The following is a 23772-nucleotide window of genomic DNA, read 5'->3' as shown; positions in this document are numbered from 1 at the left end:
CTTACTGGACTCATCATATCCTGCCCCGAGGCCTTAGATGTCCCCAAATAAAGTGAGTTTATAGTTTCCAGCTGAGAATGTTGGCCAGACACCAGCTATTGCTAGGAACTGGCTTTTTTAGAATGGCCACTATATTCATTGGTTTTGAATTTCTGAGTACCATCTGTTTGGTTCTACAGAGTGTTTCTTTTCATACTTAATAGAGACCTATTGAAATGGCAGTTAATTCAGAATTTTTGCACCTATGAAGTCACTGTATCTTTTCTATTACATTATCACTACAGCCTCCACCTCTCTCTCTCTCTCTCTCTCTCTCTCTCTCTCTTTCTCTCTCTCTCTCTCTCTCTGTCTCTCTCTCTCATCTTTCCTCTTTAGCCATGACTGGTTCCACACATCACAGGAACACACTGTCCTATAACTGATTCTTATCCCAGGAAGGAAAAACGTTCATAGCCCGGAGGCGCCCCTAACATTTAATCATCGTTTCCTTACCCCTGATCCATAGGGTTGCAGGACATGGAGGTTCTGGCAGAGAAAGGACATATCATGTCCCATGTCAGGGCCCCGTGTCATTCTAAAGGCAGGTTCTTGCTTGTCCCTATGCTCCTCCCACGAATTCTGTAGTTCTTTCCCCAGACATTTGCTGCAGTCGCTGACAGCTTTAGGACCTGTCCTTGCTTGGTGAGTAACACTTGCCTGCCAGCCATTGTCTGCCACACCAGGAGGCTGTTTCAGCAAGGCTGAGGACAGACGTTGGCCAGTCTCCTTTGAGGACCCACTTTGTGCTGTCCTCTGCGGACCTGCCTTCTTGGTCTTTCTTACCAGCTTTCTGTGCTGGGTTCCAGCCTCAGGCTCTTTGGACCTGTGCCTGCCTCTTAACCTGGCCTCCTGGGTGTTAGCCTCCTGACTTCAGCTTTACCCAAGTTCAGACCTACCACTCACTGCTCAGCTTGGGCCTCTGTGCCGTGCTCCAACCTGGAACCTTCTCTGATTTGGTCTGGGGAGCCAGGCTTTCACCTTACCATTGCCTTTTCCCTGTTAGTTCTATCCCGAGCTTCTTCACGTCCTTGGTGGCCTTGCTGTCCCCAGTTCAGCCTGTTCGGCTGAAAGAAGTTGTGCCATAGTTTCTGGACACCCCTACTGGACACAGTCATTCCATATCTTTATATACTGAGATTTCTAAGTTCTACCTCTCGCATCATTCATCAAATTTTGAAAATCTACACTATGTTGAACGCCTGAAACTAATATAATATTGTATGCCAACTATAACTGAAAAAGAAAACAACCCTGAAAATCCAACTTCTTATTCAGAAATTTCATTCAACGAACCTAACTCCCTTGATTACACCTTTTAGGTTTAAGCTGTGCTCTTGGTCTGGCTGTAAGGAGTGCATCTGCTTTCCCAGGGATCTGTTCTCACTCCTGGAGGAGTTCCTTTTCGGCCTAAATTACTTTGTAGTGTAACCAATGCTGCTAAGAATATAATGCAACCAAGAATATACTATAGCCAAGAATAAGTGTAGAGAAAATTAAGGCTTTTGGTGATTACTGAAAGGTTATCTCTTTGTGAAATGTTGGTACTATTAGGAAAAAATTCACTTGCTTTGTCTCTTGAATGTTTGGTGTTTGGTATGTAACTTTATCCCTGACCTTCCCAAGGTATCCTATCCCTCGGCCTCAGAGGTGTGTGTTCGTGTAAGTAATGGGGATTTCTGCTGACATTACAACAGAAATGTCAAGGGCAGTTAAAAAATTAATACTCAGCTTTTGACATTCAAAATAGACTCTTGCTACCAAACAATAAGCTTGAAAGCCAGGTTTTGCTGAGAGAGGATTCCCCAGTTATCAAGGTCTGAAACCCAGCCTTTCTGTTCCTGAGCTTGTGCAAAGAAGGAGAGAAAAGCCCAGAAAAGGGAAGAGGTAAGAGTATAGTCTTTCCCTACCCCCAGCTTTATTAAGGAATAGTTGACAATTTAAAAGTGTATATATTATGCTAAGTGAACTAAGTCAGATGGACAAGGACAAAAAATGATGATTTTATTTACATGCGGAATAGTAACAAAAAGTAACAAAGGACCTAACAAAACAAACCAAAACGAACTCATAGATACAGACAATGAAATGGTGGTTACCAAAAGGAAAGGAGGCGGGCAAAGTGGGTAAAGGGGGGTCAAATATACGGTAACGTAAGGAAACTAGACTTGGGCAGTGAGTATGCAAGAGAGTACATGGATGTGGAATTACCATGTTGTACACCTGAAATTATACAATGTTATTAACCAATGTTCCCCCAACAAATTTAATAATAAAATTATATATACTTAAGTGTAATTAACATTGTTGTGCGTTCACTCTCCAGGGCTTTTTCATCTTGCGTAACTAAAACTGTGTACCCTGTGACCAACATCTCCCCTGTCAACCACCATTCTCCTCTCTATCCTTTTCTGTTTTATATTGTTTATTTTATTTAAGATTTTTATTAAAAATATAGCTAACATACAATATTATATGAGTTTTAGGGGTACACCATAGTTATTCAACATCTATATATCTAAAGACGTGAGCACCATTAGTCCAGCAACCATTTGACACTGTACTATGTTCCCACGATAATACTGACTATATTCCCTATGCTGTCTATTACATCCCCACGACTTCTTTGTTTTATGCCTGGAAATTTGGACCTCTTATTCCCCTTCCCCTTCCCCCCTTTTTAAATTTATCAATTACAGATGACCTTCAATATTATTTTATATTAATTTCAGGTGTACAGCATACTGTTTAGACATTTATATAATTTATGCAGTGACCCACCTGGCACTATACATAGTTATTACCATGTCATTGACTATATTCCCTATCTTTATTTTATATCCCCATGACTGTTTTGTAACTACCAATTTGTACTTTTTAATCCCTTTACCTTTTTCTCCCTGCTCCCCAACCCCCTTCCATCTATCACCCCAACAAATCTAGTACCCATCTGACACCATACATAGTTACTACAATAGTATTGACTATATTCCCTATGCTATATCCTACATCCCCATAACGACTTTGTAATAACCAATTTGTACTTCTTAATCCCTTCCCCTTTCTTCACCCACACGCCCAACACCCCTCCCATCTGGCATCCATGAAAATGTTTTCTGTATCTATGAGTTTGTTTCTGTTTTGTTTGCTATTTTTTCAGATTTCACATACCAGCGAAATGACACTGCATCTGTCTTTGTCTGATATATTCCACTCAGCACAATACCCTCCAGGTCCATCCATGCTGCCACAGATGACAAGAACCCATTCCCATCCAAGGCTGAGCAATATTCCATTGTATATATGTACCACCTCCTCTTTATCCATTCATCCATCAACAAACACCGAGGCTGCTTCCACATCTTGGCCATTGTAAACAATGCTGCAATGAATATATGGATGCACATGTCCCCTCAAAGCAGTGTTTTGGGTTTCTTCAGATAAATACCCTGAAGTGGGATTACTGGATTTTTTCATTGTTGCTTCTTATAGACTTTGTTTTAAAGTCTATTTTTTCTGGTACAAATATTGCTACCCCACCTTTCTTTGTTTTTGTTTTAATTTTCATGAAATATCATTTTCTATCCCCTTACTTTCTGTTTCTGTTTTTCAAATGACAGTGAGTCTCTTGTAGGCAGCATATGGAAGGGTTTTGTTTCTTATCTAGTCAGCCCTCCAATGTCTTTTGATTGGAACATTTAGTCCATTTGCATTGAAAGTAATTGTTGATAGATATGTAGCTATTGCCATTTTATTATTCATAATTTTCATTTTTTTTTTCAATTTTAAAGAATTCCCTCTAACATTCCTTGTAATACTGGTTTGGTTGTGATGAACTCCTTTAGCTTTTTCTTGTCTGGGAAGCTCTTTATCTGTCCTTCAATTTTGAATGATAGCCTTGCCGGGTAGAGTACCTTTGGTTGTAACTCCTTGCTTTTCATCACACTGAATATTTTGTACCAATCCCTCTGGCCTGCAAAGTTTCTGTTGAGAAATCAGCAGCCAATCTTATGGGAGCTCCCTTATAAGTTACTAGTTACCTTTCTCTTATGGCTTTTGGATTCTACCTTTGTCTCTAACCTTTGTCATTTTAATTATAATGTGTTTTGGTGTGAGCCTGTATGGGTTCATCTTGTTTGGGACTCTCTGCACTTCCTGGACTTGTATGTCTATTTCCTTGGCCAGGTTAGGAAAGTTCTCAGTCATTATTTCTTCAAATAATTTCTCAATTCCTTGCTTTCTCTCTTCTCCTTCTGGTACCCCTATGATGCAAATGTTGTTATGCTTGATGTTGCCCCAGTGGTCTCTTAAACTGTCCTCATTTTTTAAAGTTTTATTATTATTTTGTAAAATGTTTTGCTGTTCCGATTGGGTGTGTTCTGCTGCTTTGTCTTCCAAATCACTGCTTTGAGCCTCTGCTTCATCTAGTCTGGGTAATTCCTTCTAGTGCATCTTTACTTGTTGTTGTAGTCTTCACTGCTGACGGATTCTTTTTTTATGGCTTCTATGTTATTTTTTATGCTTGCTCTCTCTTTGTTGAAATTCTCACTAAGTTCCTTGAGCATCCTGACAACCATTGTTTTGAATTCTGTCTCTGGCAGGTTGCTTGCCTCCATTTTGTTTTGTTCTTTTTCTGGATTTTTCTCCTGTTCTTTCATTTGGAACATTATTTTCCTTTGTTTCCTCATTTTGGCTGCCTCTCTGTGTTTGTTTCTACGCATTAGGTAAATCTGCTATGTCTCCCAGTCTTGGCCAGGTGGCCTTATGTAGTAGGTGCCCTGTGGGGCCCAGTGGCACAGTCTCCCTGGTCACTTCTGCTGGGTGTCCCAGGAGTGTCCCTTGTGTGTGCCCTCCTGTTATAGTTCAGCCTTGATTGCTATTGGTTTGGCACATCAGTGGGTAGGATTGACCCTCAGGCTGACCGGCTGTGGGATTTGGCCACATCCACAGCTTATGGGGTTCTGTGAGGGAGGGACTTACCTCACTGAGTGGGATTCACCCGAGCAGGCTCTGGTGCCTGTTGAGACCACCCTTTGTGTGTTCCGCTTGTGGGGCTAATTGGGTGATGCTCTGCTGTGGTCAGAAGCCAATCTCCAAGTATGTTCGTTCTGGGACCTCTTGGGAGGGCCTCCAGTGCAGGCCCAGGTCACCCACTGCTTGTGACCAGCCTGGGACTACGTGGTAGGAGCTACACAGTGATCTGCAGTTGTTTGTTGCCTGTGCTAAACCTGGACGTGTGTGGGAGAGGCAACACTTCAGACTGAGGTGGGCTGCCACCAGTACCAGGCCTGTGGCAACTCCACAAAAAGCCAGGACACCTGGAGCCCTGCTGCCACCTGCCGGCTCCCTTAAGGTTCAGCCACTGATAAAGCCTCACGCAGTACGAAAGTTTGGGGAGGCAGGTCTCAGGTAGTCACTAGAGTGGCAAGACTTGTGGTCACCAAGTTTATATAGATTCTGGTTTGGTGCCAGTGCTGAGCCTGGAGTGACCCAGCAAAATTCTCAGAGCTCACCAAAGTGAGTTGCTGCCTACCTGTGGCCCATGGACTCTGACAGTTTTCCAAGAAAAGAGTGCAATGTGGTGGGGCTATCTGCTCCCAGTAAAGTGCCTCAGGTGTTTCTCAAGTTGGGTGGAGTGGGCCCACAGCTGAGTCAGCAGGGCAGAGAAGCGGAGCTCACCAGGCCAATCAGATTCAGATTTGGCCTGTGGGGGTGGGCTCAACACAGGAAAGATGGCACCCACCTGCCGGCTACATGGGAGAAAAACCGCTCACCAGGACAATGCCAGTTGTCCTCCAGTCCTTCCTCCTGAAGCATGTCTCCAAAGCCTCCTGAGTCATTGTCCCTTCGCTAGAACTCAAGGCGAGTGCTTGCGAGCGTGTGAATCTGTGCACGGGCTGTTTAAGAGGATGTCTGGGTTTTCTGCAGCCTTCTGTCCCACCTGAATGGTTTAATCTCCACTGTTTTTCACAGCTGGATGTTGTGGGGCCTCTTTTTCCTGGATTCAGTACTCTGGGTTGGGAAGCCTGGTGTGTGGGACTGGCGTCTCTCGCTCCTTTGCAGGGAACCTCTGTGGCCTATATATTCCTCCTAATTCTCAACTGCCACAGGGAGGTTTGGGGCCCCTTGAGTATCTCCGCCCCTTCTACCAGTCTCCACATTGTTTTTTCTTTATATTTTTAGTTATAGGACTTCTGTTCAGCTAGACTTCAGATGGTTCTCCAGGTTGATTGTTCTATATGTTAGTTGTAATTTTAATGTGTTCACAGAAGGGCACAGGCCTGGACAGTGTTTATCTACTCTGCCATCTTGGATTTCTCTCTACTGTCTATTTCAGATTGCACATATAAGTAAGACATGAAGTATTTTTCTTTCTGTGGCTGGCTTATTTCCCCTAACATAATGTCTTCTAGGTTCATTCATGTTGTCGGAAATGGCATGGTTTGCTTGTTGTTGTTTTTCAGACTGAGTAACATTCCATTGTACATGTAGACCACATTTTCTTTATTTACGCACTTGTTGATGGCCACTTAGGTTGTTTCCATAGCTTGGCTATTGTGACTAATGCTGTAACGAACATGGGGGTGCAGCTATTTCTTCGGGGCAGTGATTTCACTTCCTTTGGATATATCCCTAGAAGTGGAATAGTTGGATCATAAGGTAGTCCTATTTTTAATTTTTTGAGGGATTTCCAGACTGTTTTCCAGAGTGGCTGCACCAGATTACGTCCCTCCCAACAGTGTGCATGGGTTCCTTTTCTCTACATTGTGCTGATTATATCTTCCTGGGAGAGAATCCAGAGAAAGGAAAGGTGTCAGTGCGTTGAGGAGATGCTGAGACTGTGGGGCTTTTGCATCAACTTTAGGTTTGGAGCTCTGGGAAGAGCTTGTCTTGCAGGCTGCTCCCTCATGAACCTGGGGACACCCACGTGGAAGTAAACCAGGAAACACAGAGTATGCTGGGATTTCATTAGCCTGAGTTGCTCTTGCTCTGGAGGGGTGTAAGTGGTTGCCTAGAAGTTCCCTCATGCTCCTGGTGTTGGAGGTGGGGCTGGACATGCAGAAGGCAGCTGACTTTCAGGCCAGTATGTCAGTGCATGTGTCGCTATTGTGAGGGAAGCAGACCTTTAGCAGAGGCTGGAGGACTCCTCAGGCTATAAGCTAAAGGAGAATGTGCTGGAGACACAGGAGGACAATCAGTGAGGACGGAACACCTGACCAGGTGTTATTAAGGATTGATTCTGACTCAGTAAAGGAAGATTATAGTATAGTACACATGATCACATTTTCCATAATAACAAAATCTGGAAGGATGTGTGGTGAGAACTTGATGGTGGTTGCCCTGGTTATTAGAACTACAGATAATGTTGACTTTCCCCTTCTGCTTCTCTGTTTCCTGATAGATTTTGTGATGAGAAAGTGTTCATTTTATAAAACGGAAAAAAAAGCGATCCTTAAAAATAAAAAACAAAAGAGGGTCGGTCACACAAGATGCGTTACTTTGCAACTTAACTTTTAGTATTCCACAGCCATCCCTAGGAGTCAGTAGACATAAATCTCCTGTTTTCTCAAGTTCTTTAACACAAATAAAATCATTTTTTTTGGTTCAGTCTTTTTTTCCTTTTGCTTCCACCCTTCGTTCTCCCTGTATCACCCCACCTTCCACTTTCCCATGTAAAATGTTAGCAATCTGGTGTGGTCGCTTTAGTTCTTTTTCCTGTGTGACCATGTACAAATGTATATGAATACGAATATGGACATGTATATGTCATACATTTGCATGGAAACATTTAGACACATACATATGTAACTACATTTACACACATTTTTGTAATGGGATCGTGCTATGAACATATTTCTGCCTTTTATCTTTTGTATTTACTGCACTTTCTGAATTGGCATAACTCCAATTCATTTTTTTAATGGTTCTGTAATTTTCTACAGTGTTGTCATTTTATAATTCATTCATCCATGGATGAGATTTTTGAACATTTCTTTTTTCTTAATTCTTAGAGATGGTGGCTATGTGGCCACTGTCATATGAAAGCTTATTATATGTCTTATATTTCAAATAAGTTTAACAATTAAATTTAATTAATATGATAATGTTAATACACCTAGATTTTTATCCATGTGTTTCTAATGACATTCAAACATGTTATTCTATTTCGGGCCAAAATAATACTCCTTGGTTAACATGCATGGTATGGAATAAAATTATAGGGCAATAAATGAACAGATATTTAAGAATTTCTATTATGCAAGATATAAACCTCACTTGAATTAGTTGTTTGCCACAAAACTCTTTAATAGAATGTGGGCCAGGGAGGAAAGCTGGGCCCACATTTTCTGTGAAGGGATTAAAGCTGGGCCAAAATCAAGAAGGTGGTGATGTCTACCTGAATTAATGAATTATTGGAAAAGAGGCTTGATCTTCAGAAAGCAATAAAGTCTTTACAGTTTTGCCAAATTTTCATAGCAATTGTTGCATGGTATTTTGCATTCAGGTGTAGCCTCTATCTGACTTTTAGAGGTTAGTAAAATAATATCAGCTTCTTTTCAGACTCTCCTTGCTTTCTCTGGCAATTAGCTTATGCCCCAAAGATGTTAGTTACAGACCACAATACCTGAGATAACTTTTCATTATATATCTAAGTCCAAGTTTTTGAAAGGTTATATACATCTAAACACCCATTTAATTTTTTTGACCTTTTTGTGTTGTGAATCTTGTTGTTTGGAGATTATGTTTTTTGTTTTAGTTTGCCAAACATTTAAAACCATGCCAGTGAAATGAGAGAAAAGCCAGTGTTGCTTAGCTGAGTTAACTCTGATGACGGTTTATAAATCACTTCCTATCATTTTAACCACAGAAAGGAGAAGTTGTTAGCCTGCCACATTTGCTTTAAATATCTAGCTGTGGCTTCTATTGCGAACAAAAATTACGAAACATACTCACCCACTGTCATAAACTTTTCACTATTAAAAACAAGCACATAATAAAACGCTTTGCTCATCAGCTCAAGTTGAAAACCAGGTGTATAGACAAAGAGGTTTGCTAAGGCTAAACACAAGATTTCCGTCACACGGTCAGGTTGTAGTTTACGATGTTTTAACAAAAAGTGTTACTTTCTGCCTTGCAGGAAATAGAAACAGAATTACTTGAGAACTTGCCCAGTGTTCTCTTTACTGTATCAATCATTTGACTCTAGTCGTAAGTCAGGGCATCCTTAGCACATAGTCAAGAGACTTAAATAAAAGGGAAATTCAGGTAAAGCTAATGGGCTGTGGAAAACGGTAGGGTCCACTTTGTAATAACAGGGCTTCATGACCACCTTTGCCTTCTAAATGCTTTTTCACTATTACAACTCAGCTCTGATGATGGCAATGAAGGTGTGAGAGATCTGGGGTGAGAGAGTGTTCTCCATCACCCACACGTCTTTGCCCAGTGTGGGCTGAGTTCCGGCTGGCTAGTCTTTCCTAACTTCCAGGCTGACTCACCCTGTGCTTACAGCCTAGTCATATCCCCTCTCGGCATATGTGTCCCACATGCAGGGCTAGCCCCTGGCTCACCAGAATTGGGCAGGAGCCACAGTCTTCTCAGCATCTTCAGTTGCTAGAATTAGAAGAGACCTTGGCAACCATCCTTCATCCTTGCTTTGCTGATGATGGAATTGAGGCCCAGGGAGATTGTGTTGTGGTCCAGTTTTAAGAGGGTCACATTCCTGTCATCCAGATCTGTGTCCTTTCTGTCCCACTGGACTCCCTGCACTCCTTAGCTAGGATTCTCCTTACTGGAGAACCAGCCCTTTGAATTATTGGAGTCCTTTTCAAATCAATTACCCTTTGGAGAAGTACAATATTGACCAACCTGGGTGCAAAACTGTCAGACACCTACCTTGTTGGGGAAGATGGCTGTCAGTCAGAGTGCTGAGGATGTGAGACTTCTGTTGAACGAGATGACAAAATTTCCTCTGGGGCATGAGGCGCTGGCCTGGAGGGCTGCTGAGGGCATGGGAGGGAATCTGGAGACATCACTGTTTCTTCTGTGACATTCTTTCATCCCACTCTAACACCCAGCGCCAGTGTCAGCTGTCACCACCTGAAATGATGGTCTGTGCACCTCAAGAACATTTAGGGGGCCCTTGTATTTCTGACTGCATTCAGCTTTGAGCTTCTTGGCTGAGAGCTGCTCCATGGAGACAAAATATTATTATTGGTACTTTTGAATCATTAAGACTTCTGGTCGTATTAACTGCTCAACTCTTTTTAGCCTCTCTTGTCTGCAATATTTTCATTACTTGATGAAGGAAAATAGACTTCTAATTCTGGATAACGTCAAATTGTGACAACTCCATCAGGATTTAGGTACAATTAAATATTTCTGTAAATAGTTTAAATTCTGAATGGGCCTAAATGACTTCCCCATACTTTTTCTTTATTTCAAAAAATTGGAAAGTAGTTACATTTTACCTTCTCCTGCAGCTCCCCCCCCCCAAACAAAAACAAAACTGTATTAGTGGGTGCCACCAGATATAGGTAGTGAATGAAATAAAGCATCACTAATGAGAATTAATCACTATGTTTTAAGTGAAAGATGAAAGCAAACCTCAGCTGAATGCAGCAGCTGAGTTCCCTGTTCATCAGTGTTATTCGCTGATGGCTTCTCACTTAAGTGAGTCTTAATTCTAAATTACTTTTAAAATTTCCCTAAAGGATTCCATGAGATTCCATAGGTCAGTCTGTAAAAGGAAATACTAGCATGGACTTTTTGCCCTCTAAATTCAGTTCAAAAATTAGATGTAAGAAGACTGCTTAACACTTATGACATTCCATCTGTCAACAGCAGGGAGACAGCCCTTTATCGGCTGTCAAGTTGACATGAATTCTCTCTTTGAGGATCAGTGATCTATACTATGTATTCTGTCTGTTAATTTCAATCTATATCAGTCACATTATTCCAGGCATCAAGGCTGCTAACCAATTATGTCACACAAACTCACTTCCCAAGATCGATAGTTGAGAGAAGTTTAAACAGAAAAGTCAGATACTGTGGTACTCAAACCATGTCTACTATAAATGAGCTGAGTCAGGAATGCTTTAAAGAGAATATTAAGGAGTGGCCGGATGGCTCAGTTGGTTAGAGTATGAGTTCTGAACAACAGGGTTGCAGGTTCGATTCCCACATGGGCCAGTGAGTCACGCCCTCCACAACTAGATTGGAAGACAACGACTTGGAGCTGATGGGCCCTGGAGAAACACACTGTTCCCCAATATCCCCCCCCCAAAGAATATTAATAATCAGTGTCTTTGGTTTCTGAAAAATTATTCAAGATAATCTGTACATTTTAAAACAGCCTAATTTACGATGACCCAAATATTATAACATCAGCAGTTCATGTCTGTCCGTTTGCTAGAGTGTACCTGTAAGAAATAGAATGTTCATATATGTTATAATACTGCAGTGAAAACAAAACATATGAGCTTGGAGTACTGCATAGCTGTTGAGATCTCAGGGTTTAGTATAACAAATGGGTTCAAATCCAGACTCTAGCTACTTATCCTTGCTTTGAACATTACTTAATCCCAACAAACTTTTGTTTTCTTATTCACAGAATAAAACAATTAATAGCAGATATTTCAAAGCATTGTTTTGAGGGTGAAATGTAAAGTGTTTAGTGCGGGTCTGGTATGTAGTAAATTGTCAGTGCAGATTAGCTAATTCTTATTAGTTTTTATTCATGCTCCCTCTTACATCAAGATTGAATTTAGTAACATATTAAAATTTTTATTTCTCAATTTATTTTTGCTCTATTAAAAAGTTTACAAATCTCAAATAAATTTGGGACCATTTCTTATAGCAACTCAAGATAGTTTTTTATCTTAACTCCTGTTAGGATTTAAGAGTGTTTCTTTGCCAAATGATCTTGGGAAATGGTGAGTTGAGTTATCATTTATCTATATTAAAAAAAATCACTAGATACAGCAATAAGAAATTTGAAAAACAACTTTCCTATGCCGTTATGTACCATGCTTGATTTAAACAGTCTCATATAGTTGACATTTAAATTGTTTCTTACTTTTTGCTATTGTAAATAGTGCAAAACATGCATCATTGGTAGAAAACAAACTTTAAAAATCATATCCGTAGAAAACCCTTTCTAAATGACTAAAATGGACCCCCAGACTCAAAGACATAAAAAATTGTGACTCAACATTGCTAGTGGGAATGTAAAATGGTACAGCCACTGTGGAAAACAATGTGGTGGTTCCTTAATAAGTTAAACATAGAATTACCATATAACCCAGCAATTCTACTCCTAGGTATATACTTCCCCAAATTGGGAACAGATGTTCAAACAAAAACTTGTACATAAAATTTCATAGCAGCAGTAGTCACAATAGCCAAAATGTGGAAACTATGCAAAGGTCCATTAAGGGATCACAAATTGTGATATATTTATATGATGGACTATTTGTTAGCCATAAAAAGGAAGGAAGAACTGATACATATTGCAACATAGATGCACCTTGAAAACATTATGCTACGTGAAAGAAACCAGACACAAAAGTTCACATAGGGCATGATTCTATTTATACGAAATGTCCAAGATGGGTAAATCTACAAAGATAGAAAGCAGATTAGTGGTTGCCCAGGGCTGAGGGGGAGGAGAAGGGGTGTGACTGCTAAATGAGTAGGAAGTTTCCTTTTGAAGTGATGAAAATGGGGGGGAAATTGATAGTGGTGATGGCTGCAAAGCGTTGTGAATGTACTAAATGACACTGAATCGTACCCTTTAAAATGATTAAAATGGTAAATTATTAATTGCTCCATGGTGCTAACTGAATATCAATATGAGAAAAACCTTCAGATGGAGACGTGCTTTCAAATACTTTTGATCCAGTGGTTGTCACTCTTAGATTGCTTTTGGCCAAATTATTTCCTACTAATCTACAAGGAGTTCCTTTTCAGCACATGGCGTTAAGCTTTTTTGCCCCAACCTCCTGGACTGGACTTCATTGGACTGGACTTTATTGAAAGGCGTTTCGTTCAAGATAAGAAACTTGTCGTTGAGTTGAGATGCTGTTGAAGAAACCCGTTTCCCAATAGACCTCTTGTTATATTCTTCTTCTCACTTTTCTCTTTCCCCCTCCTCTTTGCATTTCCCCCTTAACTGTTGCTTATATTTCAGGCTCTCCTGGAATATGGAAGAGTGTTCTCTTGGTGATACTGAGAGTTGGGGGTGATTGGTGTTCTTGCTTCTTTGTGAGACTGAGACAATCAAGTCCTTAAAAACATTCAGTAGATATATTAAGCTCCAATATGGAATTTTCTGTGTTTGAATTCATGTCAATATGTATTCTGTGAACACAGCTTCTTAAAACATCAGCAGGGAATTGCCTCTATTTGTCATCTACTTTTAGTGAATTCTTTGGACAATTTACTATCAAGTAGCTTTAAAAGAGACATGTTTATCACTTTAAAAAATTTTTTGTCCCTGAAAGTGATTTTTAAAAAGCCAGTGTGATTGATATTTAATGTGAGAGAATATGAGAACTAGGAACATTAGACTGAAACTTAAGAAATATGCTATTATTTACCAACAAAGTAATGGCTTTTTAAAAGTTGAAGGGAAATTCACTAACTATACAGGTAACCATTTTGAAGTGCACAACTCAGTGACATTTGGTACATTCACAATGTCATATAGCTACCACCTCTCTCTGGTTTCAAAACTTGTTCATTGCTCTACAGGAACAGTACATTAAGTAATTGTTCCTGATTCCCTTCTCCCCGAATCCTCTGGGAACCACTTACCTGCTTTCTGCCTCTATGGATTTGCTTGTTTTGGATATTCCATATAAAAGAACTGTATAATAACACAGCATTTTGTGCCTGGCTTATTTCACATAGCATGACAACTTCAAGATGCATCTACGTCATAGCACATGTCTGTATTTCATTGTATTTATTGGCAGAATAATATTTCATTGTATGGCATTACCACCATTTGTTTATCCTTCGATCCCTTTATCAACATTTTGGTTGTTTCTACTTCTTGGCTACTATTAAGCGTGAACAAGTGAACAGTTTTTGTTTGAACATCTGTTTTCAGTTCTTTGCGGCATATACCTAGGAGTGGAATTGATGGATCATATGGTAACTTTTTGAGGAACCACCAAACTGTTTTCTACAGTGGCTGCTTCATTTTAAATTCCCACCAGCAATGTACAAGTGTTCTTTTCATTTTTGTCATCACTGATTTATTATTACTATTATTATTTTGTTGTAGCCATTCTAGTAGATGCGAAGTAGTATGTTACTGTGCTTTTGATTTGTATTTCCTTAATGACCAGTGATGTTGCAAATCTTTTCATGTGCTTGTTGGCTATTTGTATATCTTGTTTGGAGAAATGTCTGTTAAATTATTTGTCCAGTTTTTAATCTGGTTGTTTGTCTTTTTGTTGTTGAGTTATAACAGTTGTTGATATTCTGGATATTAAATTTTTATCAGGTATATGATTTGCAGATATTTTCTCCTATTCTGTAGGTTGTCTTTTTTACTTTCTTGATAACGCCTGTTGATGCCCCAAATGTTCTAATGTTTATGACGTTGAATTTACCCAGTTTTTTTCTTTTGTTGCTCATGCTTTTGGTGTCAAAGCTGAGAATCTACTGCCAAATCTGAGGTCATGAAGTTTACCGTATTTTCTTCCAAATATTTTTTTATTTTTAGCTCTTATGTTTGGGTCATTGATCAATTTTGACTTATATTTTGATTATGGAGTGAGGTAGGAACCTTTGCATGTGTTTATATACTTTTTTCAGAACCATTTGTTGAACAAACTATTCTGGCCTCATTGAATGATCTTGGCACCCTTGTCAAAAAGCAATTGGCCATAGATGTTTGGGTTTATTTATGAACTATCCATTCTATTCCATTCATCTATATGTCTAACTTTTTGCCAGGACTATACTGTTTTGATTACTGTAGCTTTCTAGTTAATTTTGAAACCAGGAACTGTGTCTTCCAACTCTTTTTTCCTTTGTCAATATTGCTTTAGCTATTCAGAGACACTTGCAATTCTGTATAGATTTGAGGATAGCCTTTCCATTTCTCCAAAAGAGGCCATTGGACTTTTAATAGCAACTGCGTTTAGTGTGTAGATTGCTTTGAGATGTGTTGCTATCTTAAAAGTATTAAGTCTTCCTACCCATGAACACTGGATGTTTCTGTATTTATTTAGGTTTGTTTAAAAATTTTTTTAGTAATATTTTATAGTTTTCAGTGTGTTGTCTTTCACCTTTGTGGCTAATTTTATTGCTAGGTTTTTATTCTTTTGTATACTATTGTAAACATAATTGTTTTCTTAATTTTCTTTTTGGATTGTTAATTCCTGATGTATAAAGACACAGATAAATTTGTATGTTGGTCTCATACCCTGCAACTTGACTGAATTTGTTTATTAGCGGTTGTCATTTTTGGATAGATTCTTGGGATTTTCTATATATAGAATCATGCCATCTGTAAATATAGTTTTAATTCTTCTTTTCCAATTTGGATGCCTTTTATTATTTTTTTCTTGCCAAATTACTCTGGCTAGGACTTTCAGTACAATACTGAATAACAGTAGTGAAAATGGGAACAAGACAAGAATACCCATTTTCACCATTGCTATTCAACATTCTACTTAAAGCAATGGCTTTTGTAGAAATTTTTTATTTATTCCAATTCACAAAGAAAAGCCAATGGTTTAATAATGTCCCACCCTTTTTGAGGCTGGGCATTTTGGCAAATTGCTATCTAGAATATATCTAAGATCAGAGAAATATTGGAATAGTCTCCTTAGGAGAAAGACAGTGACAGTCAGAGTTGTGTCTTACTCGATGACATCCACTTTCTGGTAAGAACCAATTGACTAAGAATCATATCCAAAATCGGGGCTACTGATTTAGTAAACTTGGTGTTTTTCTTAGAGACTTGTAGTTCTTTCTAATTTATAACATATAATGAATTAAAAGCTGTGAGGAAGAGTTGGGAACTGCCAACGTCTAACACTTTGAGAAATGACAGGAAGGGAGAATGTGGAAGAAAAGCAGAGTGAGAAGGAATTTAGTAAAAGGGAAAGCAAAATGCTAATTACTTCAGTGACCATATCATTCCACAATGCAATCAATAACTTTTATGATGACTTTGAATTAGCAATCAGAGACAAAATTATGTTTAGTATAATCCATTCAGTATATTTCACAAAAAGTTCTATAAACATGACATTGAAAAGTCTTCAGAAAAGAAAGGTTCAATTTCATGGATTTTATATTTACATTGCATATCGCATTCTTTGCCAATGCCAGGGAAATTAGTCATTATATGAAATGATAGAACAATCTTTTAAAGCAGAGTTCTCTGGCATATTTCTGATAAAAGGGATAGAAAAAGGATGTGAAACATCACAGTAACTCATCCCTGTGAAAATGGATTGATAATTTTCTGCTACAAGAGCCTTCATGGGAGTGATTTGAGTACAGCTTTACCAATAAATAGTTAGACTGCGGATCAGATGGTCATTTCCTAAGCAACTAAATCTTGGGGACCACATAATTTATTGTTCAAACCAGGACACTTTTGAGAAAGAAGGAATGCACTATAATTATGCCAGGGCAATAGGTGTAAACCAGTACTATCCTGGACAAATGGAAATGCCTTGGTATTCTAAGGCCATTTAGACCACTTGAATTTTTATTCTCATTGTTACCACTGTTTTATCTTGGGAAAAAAAATTACGAACAAGAGAAATTTTTATTCTTCAAAGCTATAAGCCAGATTATCAGTGGAGAGGAAAATGAGGTTAGAGTCCATTGCTATGGTAATTGCCCTTTCCAATTTTCCTATGTGCTTTTCTAGAGTGGCCTATTCTGGTGACGCAAGGCTAGACGGAAGGCAACTCAATTCAGTTCAATACTGAGTGTGGACAAGACGGAACTGCCTGGTGAGTTCAGGTCCATGCAAAGTCCAGGGTGAAGGGGAGCTGGTTTTGGCCCAGACTTTTTGGCTGTTCTTGTGCCCCCTTAGACTTCATACCAAAACAAGGCAGCCTGGGATCCCCTTAGTTCCACCAGGGCCCACACAATGTGGAAAAGACCTAAGATGTGGTCTGGACTCGTTTCTCAGGGTTAGCAGGAACTGAGCAAGAAAACTCTTCTCATTAGGAATAGTTTACTCCCTATCATTTTATTGATAAGTACATTACACAGCAAGGCAATCACCATTATAATAAAAGCTATTACATGAACATACTTAATCATGTAAATGTCATTTATGATTCCAAGGGCTAAAGGTAATGATGTTAAAAATCAGAAATGATTTAGTTTAGGTAAGCATGGTTGAAGTCACTTGTCTGACTTCAGCAAGACCTTACATTTAATATTTACTCTCTAACGCATGGTTGTGAGTTTGTGTATCCCCACAATGAAGACAGAGGATAAGGAGGGCTATTGGAACAACAATAAACGTAATGAGAGGCATCTGTGAGCATCTGTTAAGTACTAGGCAAAGTAGTTTGGCTAAAGTAACATGTTTAGTGAATAGCACTTAGGAGGAGAGCTGGAATTGAAAGCTCATATCCTTTTCATTCCACTGTTCTGACCCCCAGTTGTTGGCAATGCAAAAAGCATTGAGATACAAATCAGGGGACCTGGGTCTTAGTTGTTGATGTGCCTTTGATAAGAGCAAATCATTTGATCTCTTTGAATCATAGTTTTCTCATTTGTTAAAGGAAGTTAATACAGGTCCAGCTAAATCCCAGGGTGGTGGTGAACATCAAATGTGCTGCACAAGAAGTACTTTGAAAATACTTTTCATGGTGTAAAGCACTGGGAAGAGAGTTCGTGAGAAGATTGTCTCAGTCATACTTGTGACCTTTATGAAAAATTCTTTTAGCTTTGTTTTGTTGTCTTCTGTGTATTTAGATGTGCAACAGATAGTGAGAAGAGGATCTTTTTTCCCTCTCATTCAGCCCAGGCATTCCTTGTAAACACTGTTCAAAATGATTTCTGTGGAGGTGCCTTTGGCTGGCTGGTTTATGTGCTGTTTGCAGGTACTAATTTCTACAGAGATAAGCACAATTCTGAATGTCTTCTACATCCCTAGTGATGATTAAGAATTTCTGAGTTTTAAATAAGAGAAGCTGTCAGGACAACTTAGGTTTTGAGCAATGGAAATCTCTGACTCAAATTGATTTAAATGGAAGGAAATGGAAGGAACTTTTTCATCTCACTTAAGAGGCATTTCATAGGTATGCCAGCTCCTGCTGTGTTCTCTCAAGACCCTAGCTTCATTTTCTGGAAATTCTATTCACTTTGACTGTTACCATGTGTAGACCTCATGGCTGCGATTCCAGAAGCATGCAGGGCATCATCCAAAGGAAGAAGGAGAAGCTTTTCCCAAAAGTTCTTTGGCTAGGAATGAATTGGATTCCACTTCTAAGCCAACTACCAGCAGGGGGAATGGCATCACCATGGTTCACCAGTTGGGGTTGGATGGATTTGGGGGAGCCAACCACCAAGATTACTGTAATAAGACAGAGTGGAAGGATTGAGCCATTTGACACTATGTAACTTTCAGGCAAACTCTTCAAAGCAGAGTCTTTCTATGGCTGTTTCATTGATGGAGATGGCAAAGCTTTTGTCATCTTGTACATGTCACCCAGGCAGCTCCTGACCAGTGTGAAGAAACTGATAGTATAGTCCCAGTTCTGTTGCCACCCTAGTTGGCTTATCTGAGCTGTCGATGTAGCTTTAGGGGAATATGTGAAGGAAGGAGTATGTTCTCTCTTTTTTTCCAGTTGGAGTACCCACCCCAATACAAATATATTCATTACAATAATTTGCACACAAATTTCAAGGTAGGTCTTCTGGGAAATTATGTCTTAGCTTCCAGAAATGTACGTGACACTCTGATATGTTTCCAAGTGTTAGTGCTAACAATATTTTGATAATGTTGGCATCCTGGAAATTCAAAGAGCATTGATAATAACAAGGGAGGCCTTGGGAATGGCATTTTGGAAATTCGTCTTTATCTTCATTTATTAATTCACTGACAGAAGTACATCAACACTTAAAAGTGGGGTGCTCTGGAGTTAGTCTACTTGGATTCAAGTCTTGGTGTTCCGTCATTTACCAGCTGTGTTACCTCGAGCAAGTTAATTAGCTTCTCATAGCGTGGTTTCCTCTTTGGAAAAATCAGTATAATAATATGACCTACCTCATCGGTTATTGTGAGGATTCAATTAGATAATGTATGGAAGGTACTCAGCACAGCAACTAGGATCTAGAAAGCAAATGTTAATTCATATTTGTAATGCATCTTTCCAATTAACCTTAATTACTACTGTTATGGCTACTCCAATCACTACCACCACCCTCACAACTCTTACTATGTGCAATGGGTGCACTGTTCTGAACAACAACAAAAACGTATAACGTAAAATCAGTGTATTCATATACTGGGACCTGGGGGAGTGGAGGCTGAAGTGAGAAACGTGTTAACTAGCCCTGTGTCACTATCAGCCTTATTCTTTTTTTGAGGAAATAAGAACACGAGTGAAGTAGAGCCAGGAAACGTAAGCCATATTTCCACTCGCAGATAGACAAAGTACTGTAGTAATGTTTTAAACCGTTCACCTTTGCTCTGTTTTTCAATTAAACTGAGTGCAAGTCCAGTAGAAGACACTGAGATGCAAAAAAAAAAAAAAAAAAAAAAAAAAAAAAAAATGTATACCCTTTTTGGATTGGCAGGGGAAAAGCCACAACTGAAGTATTATTCCAAGAGGAGAGTGGTTATACCGTATAATGACTTTTGCAGAAAAAAAAAAGAGCCTCCACATCTTGGCAAGAGAAAAATGGTACCTCTGAAATTCTGCATCTCTTTCCTGGCAATTTGTTAACTTCATTTTAGCTGCTATTCTTGTACTAGCCTGTAGTCAATCCAGACTGGAATACTATTACCCAGTGTCAAAAGGACAACTACCTAGTTAGAGGACATTCTTATCTGTCCCTTGATAAAGAAAGCATTTCTTATCTGATGAGAAAGAAATAATTAGCAAGAGGTATGTGTGCTTTGATGTAATGGAAAGTGCTCTTCCTGACAAAAGCTTGTTGGAATAAGACAAATCTTTGTTTATTTTGTGTTTTCATCTACGAATCCACAAAGGCAGTTGTTTATAGTGCTTACAATGAAAGCCATGCCTGTATAAAGAGCCATTTCTGTTATATGATCCTTTGAAATATTTGAGAACCCAAAGCTTCCAACGTCAATTGAGATAATCTTCTGGTAAATTCTTTGTGTGGACAACCGATCTAAATTGTTCTATAACTTGCTTCCATGGACAACTAGAATCTGTTAAGCATACCAGGCACCCCTTTGCCTCTGCCTTTCTCCTTTCCTGACTTCTGTCCCTTTCTTACATCTAACTGAACATTTGATGTTGCACCAAGAACAACTCATTATGCGTATGACAAAGCACAAAACCTGTCTAGAAAAGTATCTACTGACCACGTAACCATGAGTCATGACTAATAGTTATCTAAATGGCATTAAGGATAATGACTCCCAAGAATCTCAGAGGAAAGAAGTACTCAGTGTTTCCTAGCAGCAATAATTGAACATTTTTTCCCCTTTCTTTTATAGAAACTTTTCCCCTTACATCTCAAAATGCTTAGCAAGAACCCTTTTATGTGCCCTAAAATCATTCCTTTTGAAAAGCCTTATAAAACTATCCTCAGAAACGTTACAGTAGAGAAAAATGAAGAGAATAAGCTTGAGGTTGATCATATTAGTCAAAAGAGATGATTTTTCTGTGCTCCTCTCTCAAGGCACTGACATCATTAGCTTCGTCCCCAAGGTTGGGAACAACAGCTTGGGTACGTGCTTCTGTGAAAATATTTTCTGAAAGTTAAATTTCAGGGCACGTCTCTTGCCTTTTATTTTTTGTTTTTAATATAGAAAAGGTGAGATCTCCAGCAGAGACTGTTCTTCCATTATGCTGCTTTGGAATTAAAAAAGATGAAAGTGGTAGATATTTCTTTCACTCACTGCAATCATCTCTTGAGGGGAAAATTAATTCCTCCCAGAGCACATTTCGGCTTGAAGGTACAAGGAAGTGAAGTACGTGGTGTAATATTCTGGAAGAGGCACCCACAGGCTTGTTTCTCCCTCCCCAGCACCTCTGTGGATAGACATAGAGACCTCATGGAGCTGAAAAACCTACTCCTATGCTTACAGACCCAGGGGTCCTAGAGGCGTGGAGTACATTTTCTCCATTCTCTGTGGAAAACTAGCCTATCAAACCAAACCAAATCAAATCAAATGTACTTTTTAAAAATCTTAGGCATTATTTCTGGGTTATCTTTTCACTTCTCAGCATGTAAGGCAGCTCAGGAGATGAGAAACGGACATCAGCTTGGTTGAAAAATAACCTTTTGAATTCATTATCCCTATTTAACAAGCAGGATTGGAGCAAAAAGGGGATTTGGTATAATTTTATTCTATGCTTTAATTCTATTAAGCACCAAACAAAAATAAAAATAAACAGCAGTTAAGCCAAACTGAAAACCTGAAGTCTATTTGACAGTACAAATCCAAACCCCCATATTCATAAAGCTCCTCCTCCCCAATTTCATGGTCTCAGGAGAATTACATGATCTGTAGATATTCACAGAGGCAGGAGCTAAAGGGTTACTTGGCCTCAAATCCCAAACCTGACAGCTACTTACATCTGTCACGTTAAATATAGTTCTGCTTCCTTACCTTACTCACTGATGTGACATTTATCAAATCCTCACACGAAAGTGTAGGTTGGGGAGAGTGACAAGATCATGTTATTTAATAGACTCCTAAAGTTGACTAAAAATAATGAAGTTTAACTTTAGATGTCTTTGTTTTTGCTTAGGGCTCAAATGAGTGTTTGCCAATATATACAGACCTCACTTAGGGGGTTGACATCCAAGAAAGGGGCTATTATCTGAAGTGATTTGTATTTTGAAATATTAATGTGAGAGGGAATTATGTCAATGCTGAATTTATTGATAGAAATGACAAGACATGCTATTTAATCAACTATAAATGATGTGCCTGAAAAACATTATGGCTTTAAAAACACATGCATTAATTAGGCCCTATAACCAATCATGCAAAGTTGCATTTAGAGTTATATAGTATAATATGTTGTTCAAAATTCTCATTTTCCCCAGCCCTGCTTTATTTTACAATGCATTTAAATAAATAAATAGAGATGTCAGGGTCATGAAGCCAACAAGGGCTTTCTTGTGGAAAGTTTCTCAGGTTTCTTTGATTATTCAAGCTGCCACTACTGTTAGCTTTCACCTGATGTTAATACAAAGCATATCTGTTATTTACACAGAATTGCTAATCTTTTGATCTCTCGTCTTTTCTTCCAAAAGTCAAAACCCACTTCTACTACAATGACGGCTGGATTTAAGGTGCACAGCCTTGAAAACGACCCTACATCTTGAGAGCAAAGCTTTCTGTCCACATCAAAGGCCAATGTTCTATCTTTATAAAAGTGCAGCTGTCATTAGAGTTGTTTTTCCTTTTGTTGTTCATGATTAGAGAATATATGACGTCAGTCATGGAATTGGTTTTAAACAATCATAGCAATGGATGCATCCATCCTCAACATGGGCATTTTATTTGTTCAAATAATAGGCCATTTTGAAATTCCCTTGACAGTGTTTATTGCCCACAGACGGGAATGAGTCACCACATTGAAGGTTCAGTCTCTGGTTGTCTCACACTCTTTCCCTGTGTCACTCACCTGGCCTTCACCCAGCATTGCCCCGCTTTCTCAGCCACTGTAGTTGACCGTTCATTAATCCATGAGCAAGCCGACCTTTTCTCTGGCCCCCTCTAGAATCTACAAATAAAAATTTCCTGGTAACTAAATCAATCTTTTCCTACAACTCAGCCCAAATTAAAGACCCAAGAGAATGATTCTTCTCCTCCATTAATCAAACTATCTTCTGAACTCAGTTTTTCTAAATGTCTTAGATTTCCTAAATGTCACAGGTTTCTTTCTGGCAGCCTCATTGCCCATGGTTTACCCATCCAGTGAGGTGATATAAACTGTTGCTTCTCGTTATAGCTTTTCTTGTCTTCTCCAGGAAAATATCACTTTCTCAGTCTCTATTGTTACTTGCTCAAAGCCAAACTGAGAGTATGTCTACTTTATATAGGATAGCTTTCTTGCTGTACATTGAGCTTTTTCTGTTGTTGTTGGCTTCCTTGAAATATTCTATGGGAGCCACCATTAACATATAGAACCAACCTTAAATAATAATAATTAAGAGCCTTGGAATGATATCCCCACCCCAAGTCCTGTCCGTTTGTGTACAAAGTGAATGAGGTTTTTTTTTTAACTGGAAGTTTAAAGGGCTTTTGCATGGTGATGCTTCATAGGAAACTTCTGGTTGTCTTATGCTTTTTAGGATTGTCTTGGCGTTTTATTTCTCTGAGGTCAATCGTTGTGTCTGTTTGTGTGCCCCATTGTATTTCTTGTCCTTAGAACAGTGTTTGGCACATAGTGAGTTCTCAGGGACCGTATAATCTGTTCTTCGGCTGTTTCAGGATGTTCAAAGATGTTGATATTGCTGGTTTGTGAACGTGAGCATGGGAAAGTGCATTCCCTGTCTGGTGCTGAGGCCCTGGGAACTTACAATCAT

The sequence above is a fragment of the Rhinolophus sinicus genome, linkage group LG03 (genome assembly GCF_036562045.2).
Source record: "Rhinolophus sinicus isolate RSC01 linkage group LG03, ASM3656204v1, whole genome shotgun sequence".
Classification (NCBI taxonomy): Eukaryota; Metazoa; Chordata; class Mammalia; order Chiroptera; family Rhinolophidae; genus Rhinolophus; species Rhinolophus sinicus.
The sequence above is the reverse complement of the archived record's forward strand: the minus strand, read 5'-3'. Positions refer to the sequence as shown.